This window comes from Arctopsyche grandis, chromosome 10 (genome assembly GCF_051622035.1).
Source record: "Arctopsyche grandis isolate Sample6627 chromosome 10, ASM5162203v2, whole genome shotgun sequence".
NCBI classification, from domain to species: domain Eukaryota; kingdom Metazoa; phylum Arthropoda; class Insecta; order Trichoptera; family Hydropsychidae; genus Arctopsyche; species Arctopsyche grandis.
In genome coordinates, this window is record NC_135364.1 from 11,902,930 (window position 1) to 11,924,913 (window position 21,984).

The 21,984-nt window shown below is 35.5% G+C and overlaps 1 protein-coding gene across 2 annotated transcripts in view; it reads left to right on the forward strand.

Moving 5' to 3' along the window:
* Positions 1-21,984, forward strand: part of PRL-1 (protein-tyrosine phosphatase 4A family member PRL-1) — a 44,221-nt gene that overhangs the window by 10,159 nt on the left and 12,078 nt on the right. The window contains exon 1 of one of the 2 annotated variants that reach the window (XM_077440357.1): positions 12,717-12,869. The exons of the other annotated variant lie outside the window; for it this stretch is intronic. The gene's annotated coding sequence lies outside the window, so the exon portion shown is untranslated. Of the gene's footprint in view, positions 1-12,716; positions 12,870-21,984 lie in introns of those variants that run through there. 2 annotated transcript variants of the gene reach the window in all.

Here is a 21,984-nt window from a genome sequence, read left to right on the forward strand (position 1 = left end):
GACTGATGGATATTGTTGGGTCTTGGATAATGTACTCGTGCAATTTGACCGACTCAGCCCGGTCGACCCCCTATCGGAATCCGTTGATGCTATCGATGTACATATATAGCTTTATCTGTTTGTGCCTTTAGAAATGTTTAATTAGTTTTATAAAGTTATACAGTTTCAGGAATGTGCATAATTAATCTGTCTGCTCATATTTACATATATGAAAAAGCTTATGATTTATTAAGTGTTGATTAAATTTTCTGAGAATTAATAATAATATTCAATTTACTTGTTGAAATTTGGGTTTTCTTAGGAATGTCATGACTTATTAGTTCCTCGATTATTGAATACAATTAAACTGCTGTTTGGAGTTTTGCAAATTACAAAGCCGGTTTATACATATGTAATGAATTTGTTTTTCAAGAAAGATTTTATCTAAAATTACATACTGTGACTTTGTACTTCTTATTGGACTTCCCATACTATCATCATTATTAAAAACTAGTGGTTTTACCCGGCTTCGCTCGGTTTTTTTTTAATATAAACCGTTTAAAATTGGCTCATCTAATAGTAAACATTTTATTAAATTTATTTGAATATTAATTTGTTTTTTTTTTAATGAAATTTAACGTCACGGATTCTACGAACCAACGATAGTTACATAGTTACATACATATATATACAGTCTCTTTCAGAATTATATATTAGATGGATGTTGATTGAAATGTTATATGGTAAGTGTTACACGTCCGCACGGACGTAATTTTTATGACCTTATTTTATGACAAGGGATGAATAATCGCAAGTCATTAAAACATCCCCAATTACATGTGTGTAATTTTCAAATACATTTTTTGATAAAATGTACATGTGTGCACTATATCAATATATGTACATACATAAAATCTAATATGAAACAAATAAACCTTTATAATACACGATATTTATCATGTACAACCACATTGCTCTTTCACGTACATACGTCTAAATGCCATTTCGTACGTACAGGCTATTGAAACATCCCTTGACATTTTCTTGTCGTTTTTATATACGCCTATAAAAAGCTACTCGAGTACTGAAAGTAATAAAAAAATACAATGAAACTCGGTAATCGAATTTTCTCGTCGGTACATATTGCACAGGCGCAAAAAATCATTTGATAACAACTATTTTACTCACTGCAAGTTTGCAATAAAGGTCAAATCCTTCGACCCCCAGCCACGTGCACGGCCCTATGAACTATTGCGCCATTTCCTCGAATCGCACGAAACGATCATAATACACATAAAATTGCGCAATCTCCACACCGATGATTCATTGTTCTTCGTGGAAACGGCTATTAACTGATATTGTATCGATTCCAAATTTCGAGAATTTATTTTCGTGCACATCGTTAAACATTGAATGCCACTCGCTATTCGCCGATTAACCGATGCTTTTAAACGGAAAACGTTTCGCTTCAATTTGCTTGCCATTTGTATTCATAAGGACGAGTTTGTAATAAAAGCTGAAAGCTCGCTTCGACTGGTGCCTGCGTCTGAAAGAAGTGTAGGTGGGCTTTTGCGCTATTTTAAGAGCTTTCGCTGTGTAGTCGATTTATTCAGACGGCGCTATTATTAGGGAGCTTGCCTTTAAATAAAACAACCTACGAAAAATTGCTCAGTAGCCCTAAAGTAATCAGGGTGCAGAAGTTTAGAACCATTTTCACCCCCCCCCCCCCTCATCGTCATTCACTGTTGGGCTTTAATGTGGACTTTTAAAAAAATTAAGGGAAAATATCCACACGCCATTTTTAACGTTATCGCTTTCGTGGCAAAGTTTAGTCATTGTCAAGTTTTTTAATTATCCACGATCTTACACCGAGTATCACTTTACATTCTAGGCGAGCTTTTTAACGAAGCTCTCCGTAATTGGATATTTATATTTATGTACAATCTATTAAGGAAGACCGTCAAAGTTGAGACACTGTTCAAGAAATGGATTGTATGTCGTGAAGGAATTATAAAAATAATTATCTTGACTTCATTCTAAATTTTCTTTTTAATGTAATTGGTATTTAATTGAAGCAGGAGCGCGTAATGCGAAAGGGTGGGGAAAATTAAGCTGTAATTTTAATTGCTTTGTTCTGATTGAACGTTTAATTTTAACCTTCGCTTTGTGAATAGAATGCTTTCGGCGTGTAATATATTATTCATTTTAGATCTCGGCAGTGAGTCGGTATTCCCGTGACGTGATATTATTTTCCCTCTTTTAAGTGACGCCACCGTTCCGTGAATACCGTCAAAGGTCAAAAGTTTAAAACATTCCTGGAAAAATACTCAGCACCTGAGATAGGGATGCTGTAAGTACATATGTATAAGCAAAATATGTATGCAAGTATTATTTTTAATATGTGACTTTTTGTAATTTTGATTTCTTATGAGCATTTCTTTATTTTTTTGTGTGCAATAAATAAGAACTGTACATAATATGTAAAGTACGACGATTATCTTTACTGTCTGTCTTCATTAAATCTTTAGTAAATTCTTGTATGATCAATGTCCTCTCTAGAAAAAGTTTAGGGACCCCGTCCCTTCACAAATATCATCAATATGTTTTTCAGATCTTGGAGCTAGATTCGTTGATGGTGTCGACGTATTCTTACTACTAAGTCGCCATAAGACAGTCTGCCAGAGTGCACGTATACATTCAACACTTGCTTTACTGTGCTAAAAAAAATCCGCTAGCCACTGTGCTACGCTAAGCGTCCAGTTGATTAGTTATTGTAATTGACTCTAAAAATCATTTCAATTAAACGTCGAATAATTTAAAATAAGTGCAATAAATGGAAAATCACAAAACTTCATCTATTATTACTACGTACATAGATAAAGTAAAAATAACGACTGAAGCAAAGCCGTCATTCTAAGGCGGATGTCATCCTCACACTGACCGTTGAGCGCAGCGTACTGAATTCCCCCTTTCTCACATCTGTGAGGCACGTGTACAAGGGGCTTCAGCAAAAATAAGTATATTTGTTGATATTTTCTATCAAATGTTTTTATTTCGTAATGACATGACATAATTCGAATCATAGACGTTTTGATAAGGAATAAATAAAATATGAAGACTTGCAATCCATCCCTTTAATCTTGTCAATTTTATTGAGATTTTTTTATGCATTCACAAACCTAATTTAAAAAAACTGCATAACGTTGAGCTTGTTTGTGTTCTTATTTTGGATATTCACAAGTCAATGTTCTCCCCCAAAAAAATACATTTTAATGTCGTTTTCAGCTCTATTTTAATTTATACACTGGCACTTTCTATGGCGTGCAATTTTTCGCAGTAGCATATGTGCAAATCGATACCCTTCAGCCGGTCTCAACATGCTTTTCGCAATTGACTTCCTTGCAATTTGCATGCAAGCAGGCCAGAGTCGTTCCACACACTCACACCCATATGACATTCAACCCCTACCCCCCCGTAAGCCATGTTGAATACCTCCTACGCTTTATTTATAGTCGATCGATGATAACTTGTCGGGCTTAATTCCATTTTAAACTTTGACCTTAAGCTAGTTGCTCTTTAAAGATACTCTGAGGGTGTGGGATGCTTTCATTTTGAATTTGATCCCCTCCATTTTGTTTGAATAAGTCTGAAAATATTTACGTAAATCCCACACTCAAGTAGCGCCGTCGTCCAGTTTGATTTTTCTTGTACACCTTGGGAAAAGTCTATTTTTGGCGATAAGGTTTTCCGTTTATGAAATATCGTTTTCATCTTACCCCATCCCCTTCCGACCATTCTCGTAAGGAACGTGTTGCGTCGTAGATATATATATATAATATATTTATAATTTGTTCTGAAAATTTCCCCCAGGTGTTGATTATTTTATAATCTAATCATATATATTTGTCTATAATTATATTTTTGGTAATTTTTGTCTTAGCTTGGTCATGCATTGTAACTAGAGAGTTCAGTATGGAATTAACTTCATAAAAACATTATAGGAACATAAATAATACTGGCATGAAATTTTATTGTCCGAATTGACTTATTATTATTATGACGATGTTACATTCAGATAAGGTTTATTGAGTCAAAATAAAATTTAGAAGCTTGTTTGAGCTTCGTGACTCTAATATTGATATTAGTTTCCATTGTAGATACGCGTGTCTGAAAGTTAGGATGGCATCGGCAAAACAAACAGATTATTATTATTATGTTTTTTATTCGTTTCACGTAATATATTCTGTTGAAAGTTAATGTGATTGTACATTTTATTTAAATTAACCTTCACATTTTGCGCCGAGTATCATTTTAACCTTGAAACTATAATCGGCCAAATTGATGATCAGAACTCTTAAATATATATAATATAATGTTAGATGTATGAAGCAGTAGTATTTGGAGCCTAATCAGCTTTCAAGAAAACTATGAATACGCGTAATATGAGTTATAGAGATTTCAGTCTGGTTTTTTAGACTTAATGTTTTGACTAATTTTTATTTTCAACATTATTCTTGGATTTATACTATTCAAACAATTCTCTTGTCCAGCAATCGTCATATTTTAGCCACATGTCCTGCCTATTGCCAATTCAATCTCTTGTCTCGCTCCACTATGTTCAAACATATGTATGTCGGCTACTCTAGTCACCCCAATGTGTTTTGTTTCCTGTCTCTTTTCGTTATACCAATCATACAGCGTTCCATACTTCATTGAGTAAAATTTATATATTCTAAAATAAATGAAGGTGCATTCTAATTGTCGTATTGAATAGATAACAGTTTCTCCTACCGAAAATGACTGTGAATGGTGCATGTGGGAAGATTCAACAAGTTGCACTTAAAATTTATTATTTACATCGTTAATTTTATACGCAAAGTTTTTGATCATAATTCATCTTCGTCCGTCACCCGTGAGGATGGGTCAGTGACGTGACGCGCTCTCTACTATTTCATGCTAAGCTTCATAATGCAGAGTTAATTGTAGGCCTGATCTGATAACATTATCCAAACACAGCCACCGCATGGTACGGTGGGTGTCCCCGTTTCAACGGTCTGGGTCGGTCTGATGTAGGGCGGCGAGGCGGTAGGGCGGGCTGGGTCGACCCAGTTGCCGTCCGCCAGGATCGATCGCACAAAACGCCCCTGCCGCCCCCGCCCACACCAGCCGCTCCCACAGGAGGCGCCCTTCATCGATCCAAACACACCCTCAAACCAACTCTCTCCCCCGCTCTTTGATGACGAGTAAAGTAGGTACCGCTTGACTTGATCGTCTATTATCACCGGCCTCCCCTTTATCTCGACTCGAATTACCTTCGATGAAATTAATATTGGCTGTCTATGGAAGAAATATCGGCCAATTACTGGAGAATATATTTTTTTTTTGTTACAGGTGAATGTACCCAAATTTATATACATATGCAAGTTTAAATAGGAAAAATGCTTCCCTGAGCAAAAAGAGTGACGGGGCGTTCCTAATTTTTCAACCTCGTACATGTTTTGTTAAATTTCACCCTTTGTTCTGTCTTCTATAGAATGGCAATCGTCGTTTTGTCATCAGATGGCAAAACATTATCTGCATTCGTCGCACGGTTTGTGCCACGAATGAGGTCGAAAATATACTGAATGGTACGGGACGTCACGTCCTTTGGCTTACCACTGTGATGTGGGATTTCTCCTACATTTCTTTGAATATTGGATTCACCGTTATCGATCACTGTCAAGCACGGATAAAATATCACCGAAAACACTCTAGGGGGTGATTTTTGGGACTGTGTACCATGTATATGGGCTAGGGGTACTGCGTTTTTTTCGCATGTTTAAAAGCATCTAAAAAAACACGTACCACTCTCCACTCAGTGTGTTTTTTCGCCCTAACTCGAACGTCACGAGCACATTCTTAACATCCTGCTGTAAAAAATCTGCACGGGTTCCTTTGTTTCTCCTGCATTTCTTCAAAAATTTAGTCAATGCAAGGATTTAAGCCTGAGTGTCATAGCATAGATTACGCATACTAGCGGTTTTTTTTAATCTATAAAAAAAACGTGCCTTTCTGTGTGTTTTCGCCTTAAATGTTAACCGAAGATCAATTCTAGATGAATTAAAAGAATAATATGTAGTTGACTTGTTTTGTAGTACTAAAATTGACAGAAAATCCCATATTTACTAACTACCACGAATATTACGGAATATATTCAATTAATTATAAAATGGTTATTGTTTTGTTTTTTTTTAGTATGAGTTTAAGCGGTTTTTCATGGAACGAATATACGGCAGAGATCGATAGTCGGATGTAGTGATGACGTGTTAATTCTTGTGCATTTGATACATTGTTATTATATTGATCGCCACTTTTAGTTCAACTTTGCAACGCATTTGCTATATCGATGTAGACTTTGAAGAGAAACTTTTATACCGTGGAGCAATCTATCCTTGACGATCGCTTATGTAACCTGTTGATTTCGTTGTAAATTCACACCGCTAACATGGGTTCGTTCTCCCGTGACCCACGTGGAATTTTCGCATCCGTCTATTTATCAGATTCGACCCAGTAACTGTTCAAGGATTTTCTTCTGTTTATTTCCTACCAGGTTTTAACTGTGATATACTTACCCGCATATGTCCGAAATTTAGGTTTATAAACCTATTGCAATTTTAAAATTAAATCCCGGAAAGGAACTGCCTCAGATATTAGTAGACGTGGATGTCGTGTTTTGAATCATCCAAGATTACATCCTTTGAATTATAAATATGATATATTAAAACAAACATTTAATTTTCATTTAGATGAAACCGATAATCTTCAACGATTGTTAATACAAGTTTGATTTGTGGATTAGTTATTGCATCCGTGCGCTTTCAAAATTGAATTACCGCATACTGTAACATTTTAATTAAAATCTTCAATTTATAGGTTTTCGTTTATTGAATTTTACGAACGTCTTCCTTGATATATAATGCTAATAGTCTTCGTTGGAAATGGCGAGCGATCGAATTAGTTATAATAAAATGAAAAGCTGGTGGTTATAAAACGACTCCCTTGCACGCGAATTTCAACCTTAGACAAATAGTATCCACTTATACTAGGCTGTATATGTCTGTATGTATGTTCTCCATAAAATAAATACATAGTATGCTTGCTGTTGTCTTTATGCAAATTGGCCGTGCGAATATTCAGCATGGCTGAAATGCGACGTGCTTTCATTTATATAATATGTATGCGAACGCTGGTGGAAGTTTTTGGCGGTTAATTTAATTTTCGCGAATGTTTTATTGTTTTTTTAGGAATAAGTATCTGCGTGTATATACATATGTACAATAATATTGGGTATTTGTATTATTATACGGAGCTCTTTTGTAGATTATTCATCGTATCATCCCACCTACGTATGTAGAAAATCTAACCAAATATTTACTTTTGTTACAGCCAGGGCTGTTGAGACTTAAAAAACCTAACTCACATTATTTCTTTTATATGCGCAAAGATTATTTCTATATTCATCGATTTCATCAACTAATCAACGAAATGGCTAAATAAGCTTTAATTTAGTTTGACATGTTTCGACTGTCGAAAATACCACGACTCTGACTCCAAAACCCTGATTACAACTGTAATTATATACGTGCGTGTGTTGCTTTCACGAATTAGACTTGATGAGCCTATCTTAATTGTCTGAGTGTAAGTTCGTCTTAAAAATAACTAATCGATAACGATTTGTTTGAATACTAATTAAAAACTAATATTCAAATCGAAATCGGAAGTCCCAGAATTTTATTTATCTACTTAAAATAACAATCCATTCAAAAAATCGTTTTTAAATAATATGTATGTATGTATGTACTAGTTAACTCAATGTAACTACATATATGTCTGAAAATTGTGATGAAAATTCACTAGGAAAAACGATTACGCTTTTTGTTTTTTCGTGTAAAAATGAATTTGAAAGATTATCATTTTTAATTAAATAATTTAATATTGTCGTAAGATTGAATAAAATCTTTAGTACTTTGCACCAAATATCTCAAAATTTGTGCCAAAAGGGCTGCAAAGTGCGGTTTGGCTGTCATCGACCGAATATTTGCTAGACTGGGCCATGTCGATGACGTTGTAATGTCGAGAGAGTCAACCTTCCTGGTTGAATTGAGTGAAGCAGCAATATTTAGGCGCACTACTATTAACTCTTTAGTTTTGCTTAATAAATCGGGAAGAGGAACATTTACGGTAAAAGTGAGAACGCTCGACAGGAAAAGCGGGGCTAGATGTTGGTTGCCATTATGCCGGTGAGTTCAGACATGAGTTCAAAGAAGTGATCACTTCTTTGAAGGCTTTTCTCACACATTTGGTCACATATTGTTGTATCTGCCAAATATGTGTTCAAAGATTTTATCAACTAGGCTCGCGCAACTGCGCTTCGCGCAGTGTGGCAGGTGGCACTTAAGTGATCAAATATGTGACAATAGTATCAAATGCCCGTGCCACACATTTGAACACTTATTTGATCACATCTTTGAACACTTGTCTGGCGCCGGCATAATGGCAACCAAATTCTAGCCCCGCTTTTCCTGTCAAGCGTTCTCACTTTTACCACATCTACATATGACGGAGCTGCCATAGCGCCTTCCACAGTGGAAGAGTTGCATGTCAGGGATTGTAGCACAGTGTTTTCAACTCATGTTTTGTGTAGTCATTATGTGTAATGATGGTATTTGGTTCTTATGTACAAAAGTTTGATCATAAGTATCACCTTGGGCAACGTGTAGAGGCCCCTATGGTCGGGGTTAATATATGTAGATATAATGGAAAAATAAATACGTAGAATCCTTTTTGGTGTAATTATTTATTTATTTTTAGTAAATAAATAAATTTTTAATATTAGAACTGTTACAATATTTTTATTGCATTGTCAACACTTCAATAGAATATTGCTGTTATGATATTTTTTAACATTTTATATTTAATTGAGTATTCCAGTTTAATCTCACTGGTTGAGAATTACGACAAGGGTAAAAAGATTAAAATGACAATGGATGCGTCACGTAGCTAGAAGATGTGCTAGTATGGCGCCTGAAAGTAAAGTAGAACCTCGATTATCCGGATTGTTAAAAACAAACACAAATTAAAAATTCTAAAATAAGACGGAGAAATGTGTCATTGTCTTAAAAATTCAATACTATAAAGTACGTTGGTTTCTTGAAAATTTGATCGCGATTGAAATACATATTTATTTTTAATATTTACCAATAGATATGGGAAAGAAAACGTGTTGTATTATAATTACAAGACAAATTAGATATAACCAATGCTTTAAAAAGCGGTGTCTTGGACGTTTTTTTTTTGACAAATATGGTGTTTTTGAAAAAAATGTGTAAGGTGAGATGGATGAGAGTTATTCAAAACAGATACGAATGGATGCGTGATTGAGAGGCCTTCATCCAACAGTGGATGGTAAATGATGTTGATGAAATATGTATGAATAATTAGAAAAAAATTGTACCTAAGCACATAAGGATAATTTTTTAACATTTTAATTTAAAATCATATTCATTTATTATTTGTATTGTTTGTTTGGTTAGTTACGATAAAATCGCAGACGGAACGAAATTTTTACCTGGTCACAAACGGACTCTTGGGGTTAGTTCGGTATATCTATGTATCTAATTTCAACGTTATACACATACATACATGTATATTCGTATATAAACAAACACAAGAGTTAGTGATACATGATACATTTGTCGTATTTGATTACCAAGCGAGAGGTTCACATGTCGTCCGAGGTGTTTCGTTATTATTTATAACTCCACGTTAACTCGAATCGACGAGCCCGCCGACTAACTTTTCTATGAATAATGGAATGCCTTTGTGTTGGATGCTGTGCCTAATTCTCTCTCGTCTGAAGGTACTCGTCGATGTGAAAGTTGACTTCAATTTCAGGTCTGCCAGGTTCCACACCAATCTATGAAATGTAAATGTAAACACACATATCTCGATTTGTTTTTATTTATGTACCTACATACATATGTACATATGATATATCTCGGTTAGAGGAATTTCATTCAATCATAATTGTAATCGTAGTTACGAGGACGACGTTAGAGGTTTTCCGTCAGGTGTTTCCAACACGTGATATTCCGATTTGTCTGCCGTTTCTCCCAACGTGACCCAGTAAATGGCGTGGAATATTTTTCTGTACCACCCTTTATCCCCATCCCCATGCTCTCAATTTCTCTCCCAAGATGTCAAACGAGACGATAACAAAAACAACTTGCTATCTATTTTCGTTGGAAGTTTTCCTCGAAGTGTACTTACTTAAATATGTGAGCTTCGATCGAAGCAAACACGTTACATTCACAACGTCGGATTTCTCGGTCAAGGCTTTTTCTTCTGTTTTTGTATATAAATCGGATTTAATTATGTTTTTTGTTTTTTTTCTTCATTATTTTTATGTTCCTTGAAACACATTTTTTTAATTAAATAAACTGCTCCGCACCTAACACTGGGTTTAATTAAATGTGTTCATAAAATAGATATAGAAACGTAAAGCTTGTTAAAAGTGAAATAAAAATTACATATCTTTACCGGTTAAATATATTTTTCCGAGTAACTGGTTTTTTCCAATCTTACATTGTGTATCTGATAATATTAGAGTTATTTTTCTGAAATTATCGATAATATGTATATCTAGCTTTCGAAGTAATATTGTTACCCATTACGCGAGCGCGTATTCGTGATTACATAGCTTTTGAAAAATGTTACATTGTAAATTGTATAATTAGGGTAATTTGTCAACATAATAAACGCTAGATTAGATATTTTTTTTTCTAAAAGAGTTCATGTATCATATCAACGATAAGAAAGTAGCCGGCATATGGAGAAATTTTTGTTTAGGAATGATCATCTCATTTCATTTGTTTTCGGCGAATTTTAGTTACAGTTTTCGGCGAATTTTAGTAACTAAGTTTCCCGGAAAGGTCCAAGCCCCATGAATCATCGTGTAATGCTTTTGATCGGAATCTTTCTATATGGAATTCGATATTTTTAGATAACGATATCAATTAAAATTGCTCACATTCCAAGTAGCAATTTGTAACATATTACACATACATAGATTCGTCGTGCGATGAGATCTTCCGTCGCGATTGAGTTCCATTGCACAATAGTTGCGTCATTTTATAGGCGACACCCCTCTTGTTTTGTTAATCGATCTCAAATTATTGTCCATTTATAAAGGAAGTGACTCAATCCAAAAGTTAACAAGAGCAACTATCAGGTAAATCGATTAAAACAATGCTTTATTATGGATTGGAGTAGACAATTTTTCTATTTACTCCATTCATTGTTGATACTAAATAATAAAATGGTTGACAGCAAATCATCCTTCATCGTTTTGCCTGTTCTTGCTTAAAAATAATTTCAACCCAGAAAATAGTCCCAGAATGGTACACGTGTTTTTATGTGCAGATGTAAAAATTCGTTAGTTCGCCTGATCTATATTATGTTATGGCAATCCAGGCCAAAATTCACCCCCTGGAGTGTTTTCGATGATATTTTATTTATCTTTGTATTGACAGCGATGTGACGTTGAGTCCCATAGTTATCATATAAAATCGTACGCATTAACATTGACATGAGGATACGCCCATCACGTGTGATCGGATAAAAGCACTCAAGAGAGATTGTACATATGTTATCCGAGGGTGCTAATCCTTTTTTGTGGAATTCCATTGTGTAACTTCTTCTTACTAACTATTAATTTCACGTGTTCCTGCGCTTTTTTTGATTTTTAAATGCTTTTTATTATTACTACATTATGTTCACAATCCATCTTATATCTATTTTAATACCTACTGATCTACTGATAATTTTCTATTTTACAATTTTAATTTATTGTTGTTAGTAATCAGTATTATATTATTCTAATGTTAATGTACAACATAATAGGAAAAAGAGCTCAAAAACCTGTTAACAATTCTTGTAAATGCTCATAATACATCTAATACATAATATTAATTAAAGATTATCTAAAGTCAAGGATCTAAAGCAGATTGTGTTTAGGTAATCTGTGTTTATACCTGAAGGGTGATTCTGTCATTGAATCTACTGGTTAGTTTGTTAGTAATGTCTGTAACTAACGGAATATTATTTATGGCATGCAATTTTTTCAAGTTAGTATATATGGGTGTGTTATAAATATTTTTTAGGGATTTATTTTGTATCATTTGTAGCTTGGATATGTTAGTATTCGAGGCGTTATTCCATACAGGCGAAGCACAACTCCTGCGCTTAGCTCTGCTCCGATGCTCTGGTTGTCACCACTAAGCAAAATAAGAATTTGCTAGAAGTTTTCGAGTCGATGAACGGTGTGCTCTGATAGTAATTAATTCAATTTCCGAAAACTAGGTTCGGACACATTTTCAATTATTTTGTCGGTAATGTATGTATTAATGAGATGCTTGTTAAATCAGCTGTTTATCGCCCGGCGATTGGATACAGCGTTCATTTTCCATATCATCGTGCGTCATTTCATCGGCTTTACGATGTCGCGTTATGTTCGAACGTCATCGGCCATTTTGTATTCTAATGCAGTTGGTAGATTATAATTTGAAAAAAAATCGAAAAAGAAGAAACAAAATTTAAATTTAAAAAAAAAAGACGCGCGGCGATTGGCCGAGACGTGACGGTGGGCCAGATGGTGGGGGGTGATAATCGCTCGTATCGTGCACGTACGCGGTCAGTTGTATTGCGGCAGCCGTGTCGTGCGGTGCTGCCCCTTTGCAATGTGAACTGTGACAGAGTTTTAGCCGGAAAGCCGCGCTGACATGTGACATGTGACACTGACCGTCGATATCGCCTCTCATGGTCAAGCGAGCGATCACTGTCAAAACCATAATGTAAACCATCACTCGCCTACTATTATATTACATGTACAATCTTCGACTTGGACATACCATTTCGATACTATACGCATGTAATGTGTGTGCCGTGAACTTTACACCTAGGCGTGTGATAACGTCGTACGCCTAAACGACGCGCGCTATCTATACTATTTTTTGATTTTTGTCTAGTTTCCGCTCGTCGACATTGTATTTGGTGGTTGGGTGTAAGGCGACAAGTCTCTGCTTTTATTTATAGAGATCGCGCGCCGAGATCAACAGGTGCCATCCGGACCAAGCTGCTGCTGCTGCTACTGCTGCTACTGCTGTTTGCTTGAGACGAACGCTTTTAGAACGTTTTGTGTTGGATTGGATTCCTTTTTTTTTATTTGGTCGTAGTTGTCACTCGTCGCACGTTGGTTTGTGAATAATGCAATTCTTTTGCACCACCTCACCGTGTCCTCTAATGCGACCTATTGTGGTCAGTCGCTTTTTAGTTCGCTTGGGCGTTTCCCGTCGTCGGTACTTGCAAATTGATTTGATCGAGTGGTGACGTCGCTCGGAGACGATCAGCTCGAGTTGTCTGTTTTGTTGCTTTTGATTTTTTACGCCTTTCAACGGTGAAAATCCAGCAGGCGATGTGTGTAGCAAGGGTATTTGATGCTCATCGGTCTGTTTTCCCTTCAAAACCTCTTCTTCTAGGAATGTAGAAGAAGGGGTTTTGGGGCGAAAACACACAGCGGTGAATGGCACGTCGTGTGCATGGCTCCTCGCTGTGGGTGGTCTCCTACACTTCTTCAAATATGGGATACACCGTTATTGATCATTGTCAAGCATACAATTTTACCGAAAAAGGTCCAGAAGGTCATTTTGGGACGGGGCGTGTTGGGCGTTTCACGAATCTGTGCATGGCACGGCTTATTTTTTTCACATGTTTTAAAGTATCTAAAAAAAACCACGTGCCACATTCACCGCTGTGTTTTCGCCCTTGAACGTCATTGATTCAAATTTTGAAGAATGGCGCTGAGTTTATATAATACTATAAACTCAACGCCTGTTCCCTTATTAATACTGTAACGTTAAGATCAGGCGTTTGGTGCTCGTCGACTACTCGTTTACTAGTACCGATCACCTGATCTTGCATTCGCGCCAAAAAGGCCTCGCGATTCATCGACCAATGATCTCTTTGTGACCAGAGTACACGCTGTGTATAAGCATTTCGGCGGATCTGTTCCGTGCTTCATTCGGAACTGGCTGGCCGACGGATCAAGAAAAATAAATTACGTCTACCATCACTCGCCGCGTCTTTCGCCCCGATCTTGGAAAATCCTCTACGCGCCCACGCTACAATAATATTGTTCTCAATTTATGTAAAACAAGTCAGACAAAATATTCGGTTACAGCGGCAGATTTTTGAAACACATAGAAAAGTGCCGTAGTTTTCAAAGTTTAAGTTTGGATGTTGACACTTGTTGCTTCTCCCTGTCGTCCTCTATTTTAAAACTGTAATACTGTTTATTATTTCATTAAATATCCAATTTTCCGTAATTGTGTTGATAATCGACAGCTATTAAATTTAAATTGTGCGAAGATGCTGACATTTTTTTGAAGTAATGAACATTTATTTCGGACTCAGTGTTGCCCATTTGTGCAAATGTGAATGGTGAGATAGGGCGATTTGTTAGACCTCAGTAATCAATTCGAGTTGATGTCGTACTTTTGTCTCATTTTAGTAAATGCGAATAAAGATTTGGAGCCAACCACCTGTGATTTTACAGGTGGTCGAAGACACGCCTTGCTAATTGTCAGTTCGCTATTGAAATTGAGTAAACAAATTTTCGTCGAAAATAGTGACTTTTGGCGATCGTTGTCAAGTGGAATAAATAACTAGTATTAAAAGAAAACACGTGTGGGCTGTATAATTTTTCAATCGATTTTTTTTAAAATTAAAAGTGATTCGACAAAAAAACTTGATACGTTTGGTTCGCGTTTAAAATATGTACATACATGTTTATGCAATAATCGAATGTATGTCGAAATATCTCTCTGAAAACTGTTTTATGAACAAATGCTTTTATTGGGTTTCGGTTTCGACTTATTTGGTCTTAATTCCGTTTTGACAGATAAATTTTGCGGCAGTTGTACCTAAATTGAGGCCGCAGTTGTTCGCCTTCACCTATAAATCTACTTGTGATAATTTGAACGCATGTAAAACCTATCACGATTTTCCAGGTATGTATGTTTGTACGCATACCGACACAAAGATGGATCGATTTGTATCTCAAAGCTGACGAGCGCAGAACATCGTATTAAATTGTCGGGAAAACAATTCGTCATCCGGAGACCTTGAATCGATTCATTTAATCAATGTCATTGTTATGTGAAGATGCATTTACATTTCGACACGAACGTATAATACAATACATCCATACGTACGTATGTTCATAAACTGGGGAAACTGTATTCGTAATAAACAAGTTTATATAAATTTCCACGCGTATTGCGCATTTACGTAGAGCTGGAAAAGCGACGCGTAGAAAGTCGTGAAAATTTTCATCGCCAATTGTTATGTGAAACAGTCGTGATGCAATTTCGCATTTTACTATCGATTCGTGCACAATTGCGCTGCTTTATTGCGTTTCGTTTTGCATAATGATACTGTATGTACATACGTATGTATGTGTACTTTCATTGGAAAATCGATTTGTTTTAAATTGTGAACTTTTCATCTCGCCTCGCGTCGATAGATCGCGTCGAGGAAAGCTGGTCGGTCTGCGTTTTAGTCCGGTCTGTTGCAGCGTCAAGTCTTGACACACTTGCATTGAAGAAAGCGACCTATTTACAGGCGAGCCACCGCCTCTCAAACTGTGACGCGCGGTTACCGTTATCGGTAATATTGAAACATATAATTCGCCCACGGAATTTTCCCGTAGACGATAAGCTGGTTGCGGCCTCTACGTATTGTTTTCGTATAATGCTCAGATTCGTTGTAAATATTTGACGGTTGATAAAAACCGTATAAAGTCGTATGGTACGTTCCGAAATATCTGCATAATATATTTACCGAATCTACGGCGTGTTTATGCGACGTTTTGATTTATTCCGTATTTGCTTTTTGGTCGTATCTAAAATTATAGTAAATTCTTGTTTTCAGTACAGTGTTGCATGCAACTTCGTCGGTGAAGGTATTTCCATCATTTATTTGTCTAATTTTCGACGTAATCATTTTTGATTTGTTTTAATTTATGTATGAGGTTTATTTCTTCTTTAGCTATGTGACCCGCCCATTACCAGTTCAATTTCTTTACTTTCACCATTACATTAACCACCTTTGTCATACTTCTAACACACGTATTCCGTTTTCTAACTCTTGTCATGCCAAGCATACAGCGTTCCGTACTTCTTTGAGTGCATTGGATCTTATGCAGCATTTTGGCGTTCAGTGCTTAAGTTTCGAATACTGGCAAGACGCATTGATCGAAGATCTTTTTCTTCTGGCACAGTGGCATTTTGGATTTGAATAACGGCGTTCATTCGCCTAATTCCATCATAATTTTATACGTATTCATATTTCCTCTTCTTTATTCCCGTATTTTTAACTATTTCTACTGCCATATTGTCTAATATAATTCTTTTGGGTATGCAATATTTATTTGGTTCAACATTAATTTAGTCTTATCTACGTTAATTTTTAGTCCTGCCCTGTCCAGCTATGTTAGTCTTAAATAGTATTCATTGCTTATTTTACGAAATTTATATTAAATACAACATATACATATGTTGATTAGCTACTGATTTTAATATAAATTGCTCATCGAAAGTGTTATGTTTAAATAAACGTGAATCCTATGACTTTCGCTTTCAATTATTCCTTACTCAATTTATGGGTTCACATTTTATTACAGAATTGTTTCAATAACATTTTTCTCAGAAGAAACGTGTGGGATGTAAGCTATTTGTAATTACTTTATATACGATGTGCGTTTGTTAAATATTGAAAAACACAAAATTCGTCCTACACATATATTGGTATTTGAATGGTGGAAATGTTGAGTTTATTCTTACCTAATAGAGCAAAGGGTTAATAGTAGGCGGTACATTTTCTGTTGAAAACGTTCATCAGAAATATTCCATCAAGGCTAACAACAAATTATGCATAGTCATGCGGAATAGAGAATATTTCCATTCATCTTCTTATGTTAATTTTAATATTGGTTTATTGTTGGGTTATGTTTTTATAGTTAATTCGTTACGTCCATAGATAGAAAAGTCAACTCTAGTCACGTTTTCGAAAGACTCATTGTTCGATCACGAAATACGAAAATGGTTCTGTCTTTTGTACATAGGTATTTACATTAATCGCACGCTATTGTCATATTACTATAGTTTTGTGTAGCCTCTTTTTTATATAATATAAATACACGGTTTTCTAATATTAGTGTGTGATTTTGGGAATCGCTAATTTTATTCGACCGTTTTGTTACGTGTGTGCATATTTCAATGTCGTGAATATGTAATTGAAAATAGTCTATTGTTCGCATTTACATTTCTGAGATTATATTTGTTTGTTTTTTATACATTAATGCAAGAATAACATTTTCTTTTCTTTCTAAACCGAATCAATCTTGAATTGGATTATACGAACATCAGTTTCTTGACATTGACCATCGGGTGACCCGTGTGCGTCCTTTACTTTATATTGCTGTTTTATTTTCGTCGCCAGGTAATCTTATCTTCAATGTTTCTCAGCAAAAAAAAAAATCACTTGACTGTTGTCGGCTCGTTTGGTTTATTAATCGTTCGGAAATAATCGTCGTTTGAACCCATGGCCTGCAATTTTCCTCATGTCCAATAATCGCGAATCCACACACGTGATCGCATCCATTCATTATATTATCGAGCTAACGTCGTCTGGATTTGTATTTATGTAAATATGACGCTTTTGTTTATCGAGCGTGGGAAATGCTCCAATTAAAATGCAGGCTTGAAAATGGAAAAAGTACTTGTAGAATTTTCCACAGTGTGTTGTGTGACGACAGTATCCCAGAAATATCTGCTGCGTAACTGATAAATATAGTCTCGTATTCACACAAATACATATCCAGATTGTCAAATGCAAACATTACTTATCATCACGGTAACCTTTGCGAATTGTTATGTCGTGAACGAACCCGGTAAGAGTTCCCAATTTGTCGCATTCTGGCGATTTAATATAAGGTTATTTATTATATCTGAACGGTGTCGCTGTTAATTACTATCGATTCTTATCGAGTATGATAGCGTTTGTGATACAAAACGTTTCGCGTTAAAATTCGACGTTAATTTGTGCAGATGCTTATCTATCGCTATCGTTGCGATTAATGCAATTTATGCCGGATATTGTAGCAGATATCTCTTAATACTCGGTGTCTGATTTAAAATATAGACGTTGTAGTCATCCGATTGCCTGTTTTCAGTTTGCAATTTGTTGTTTTCAGATATTCTAATTCTTATCCAAGTTTCTAATATGTATGTAGAAACTAAAAAAATCTTATCACCCTTAATTATCTTCTGATGTTTCGTCCATATCCATTGTCACTGAATGACTTCATTGTCTTCTTCCCCTTATCTAAAATTGGGTTGGGATCTTTAGCTACTACTATGTAGAATCTGGTCCCACTGGAGTACCAACCTTTCACAAAATCAGCTCAATCCCCTTCTACCAATATTATTATACGAAAATCTACCGTAACCTTTCCTTATTTGAATAGGTATGAGCCCTAGCCAACTTAATTGAATTCTCAATATATGTAGGATTTTGTATTTGATCCCAAAGTCCTGAAATATCTCATTTTGAATGTCTGGATCTTGGATCTGATTGATACTCTACTATTATTTCAAAGGAATGTCTGTTAACAAGACTCCTACTTTTATTGGGATCGTTTATGTTTTACAAACTTTTGTTTGATTATGCAGAGTACACTAACCGTGAAGCGAATGTAGAGCTATGTAGGTGCATGCGGAAAAATAATGAAAACTGCGTTGTGCATTTTCCCCGACCTTGTTCCGATTTTCACGTTGCCAGCTTAGCTCCGAGTCGTGTTTGAAACCTTGCTCTCGGGTGCACCAGTAACGGATGTGCATTATGTATTGTTCTTCCGCATATTTGCTTAATTGTAAATTTTAGAATTAGAATCGATTTAGATATTATCGATTTAGACAACGCGTTTTGCGGTTAGTGAAAATTTGCGTGGGATTGTCTTGTTGGCATTGTCCGTGTCGGTGTAAACGCCCCTCTAGTGGGTCTCTCGGTCTGTCTTCGCACATTACAACTATTTTCGTATTATTTTTTCACACACCCGACGCGTATTTTTGCTCTCTCTCTCGTGTTTACCAATAATATTTTTTGCCGTTGGTAATTTTGTGGAATAATCCATTCGATGCGATGATTTTGGCTCCCGATGATTTTTCGTTCGGTCTGGAATCTAGTCATAAAAGTAGCTTTTCTCGAATCGAAATGTACTCAGATCAGTCGCTGGGAATGCTTGTCGAGCAAGTAGCCAAATCAGAAATGAAAAACAGCAAAATTTGGCAACGTTTAACCTATTTAATTTTTTATGTATATTTACTATTCAAACAGTATTTCCACTTAATTTTAAGCATTTCATCATTCATAAAACTTTAAGGAGCATAAACGAAGAGCGGTTGATGTTATACACAGCGTAACTCACTGGAAGAGTTACTGTTTACCAGTAGAGAGAGGTCGTGGGTTTAAGTCCCGGCCAAATACGCTGCTTGTGAGATCTTGGTGGTTGTTAAAACACAGATCGCTAGAATGTTCTGATTTATCTAGCTTAATCGTTGTGACCAATCCTATAAATCGGTGTCCTCCTCCTCAGTTTCCCGCAATTTTTAGTGTCTGGCATCTCAAAATGGTTGATTCTTATAAATATGTTACCTGCATACCTACTCTGTAAAAATGTATTTCTCGCAAATTTTCTGTATCGAAGTTTTTTCCATATACATAGGTCTCTATTGTATTCTATATATAATTGTACTGCAATGTTTGAAATTGTTCGTACAGTGTGTACAAAAATAATCTAACCATATGTTGGTTTAATTCCTGTCATGGCACCAATGATAGAAATTTATGCAATCAAATAAAATAACGCTATACATGATAATGATAGATACCGTCGAGATATTAGTCAAATATTGACATGTACGAGTACACTCTGACTGACTCGGCCCGGTCGATCTCATATGACTACTGTACAGTGATAATTCATTAATGCTATATCTGCGACTGTTTGTGCCCAAAGTGTAATATTGAATGGGAATATTTCTGCAAAAAAAAAACCCACCTACATACGTAGTAATATTGTTGAAAAAATAATGAAAATTTTGCGGTTGTCATATAAAGAGCCATGTGCGACTCCGGTGCCGCATGTTCTCTTTCGCTTGGCTTTTCGAATAAATTTCCCATTTAATGTTGTACATACAATTGTTGAGTAACACGCATAGAATTTGATGACATGCTCAACATCTGTCGCCGTTTCATTGACGCAGGAAATGACAAGAGTTACAATCGCTTAACGAACGAATTTGCCAAGCAGGATGTGTCTTATTTGATGTCTTGTCTGCAACGATTATGTACGTACTTCGGACGTATCCATGTCGACGAAGATCTCTAGATGCTGTTTATTTTTCATATGTATGCGTTTATAAATTTTAAATATTCAACTTTTGTGGACTAGTCGCGTAATTGATTTATGTGTGTACTTAATTTTTTTGTCAGGCTTTAATGAAAAAAAAGGCTTTGTCGTTAGTATATTTTTCCACGTCGGTTGTGTTGCCTTTAATTTAATCAGCCTTTTAATCAACTAATGGGATTGTGCGCCTCTACGCAGGTTAATTACCAATTTGGCCTCTGCGTTCGCAAGCCCATCGAATTATTAAGATCATATCGTCTAAATTCACGTTCACCTCAACCCCTCCTAATATACAAGTTATACTATGAAACATATTACCACACTGTAATGGAATATGTATTTCAATTTGGTGTCCTCGTATGTATTCAAAACATGTCTATTTTCGTTCTACCTCCAGTCAGTCAATCGTGCATGTTGGATTTATTGACTACCTATTCATAGAAGTAAGTAAACATATTATCACTTTAGGATGATATAAACATGTAGATCTACCTGTGTGTGTATCTAGAAAATCACTTACGCTTATATACAATTGAATACCGTTTAGTTTAATCTTTTAATGCTCACTGGTTGTATTGGACTATGTATCTTCTGATAGGTACTGTTGTTTGATTGTAGTCAAGATTGTTACTTTCTACTAATCCTGATTTATCTGTCTGGTTGGTGTGCTTCGTAATAGACACCATTCACTAATACTACGAACTTCATCAATAGGAAAATGGACTATACCTTTCAATCATCCCTATCTGCATCTCTTTTGATTTTAATCTTTCTTATTTAGTCTGTTGTATTTTCAAAGTAAGATTACTTTTAGTAAGATTTAAAAGCACTGCAGTTTAGGTAAAGATAAATCCACACACAAAATGGAGAATGTTAAAGTTTGCTAATATCAAATTTGATAGTCTTAAATTGAGAACTATAGATTCGCATAACATAAACCCATTTATTTTTATTAGCTTGTAATGAAAATTATATAAGTCAGAAATTTGTGGCTCACTTCCATTCTTTAGATCGCTTTGATAGTTTACCGACATACTGTGGTTAGCTAACATTTAAGTAAACTAATGGCTCCGATGTAAAGCTAGATGATTTTAATCGTTCACAAACTGATTAAAAATTACATCGAAATTTTGTGCGAGATCGAAGCGATGACAGCTAGCTATCCAAACGCGGCTTTCTACCGTTCATTCTCCACTCAATTACATAGTGGCAAAAGTTACTTTTTTCATTCTCATTTATTATATGAGCCGTTATATTTAAATGTAAAATGTATTTTTGTTTGTGTATAAACATAGATATATATTTTTATTGTTATCATCTCTAATTTATAGTTATTGTTTTTTTTTCTTTTCTGCTATATTTTTGACCGTTGTGGCGCATTAGGAATTCCTGTAATGCCACAATGGTCCAAACTCTAAATAAACCTAAAATATTTGAAAGTG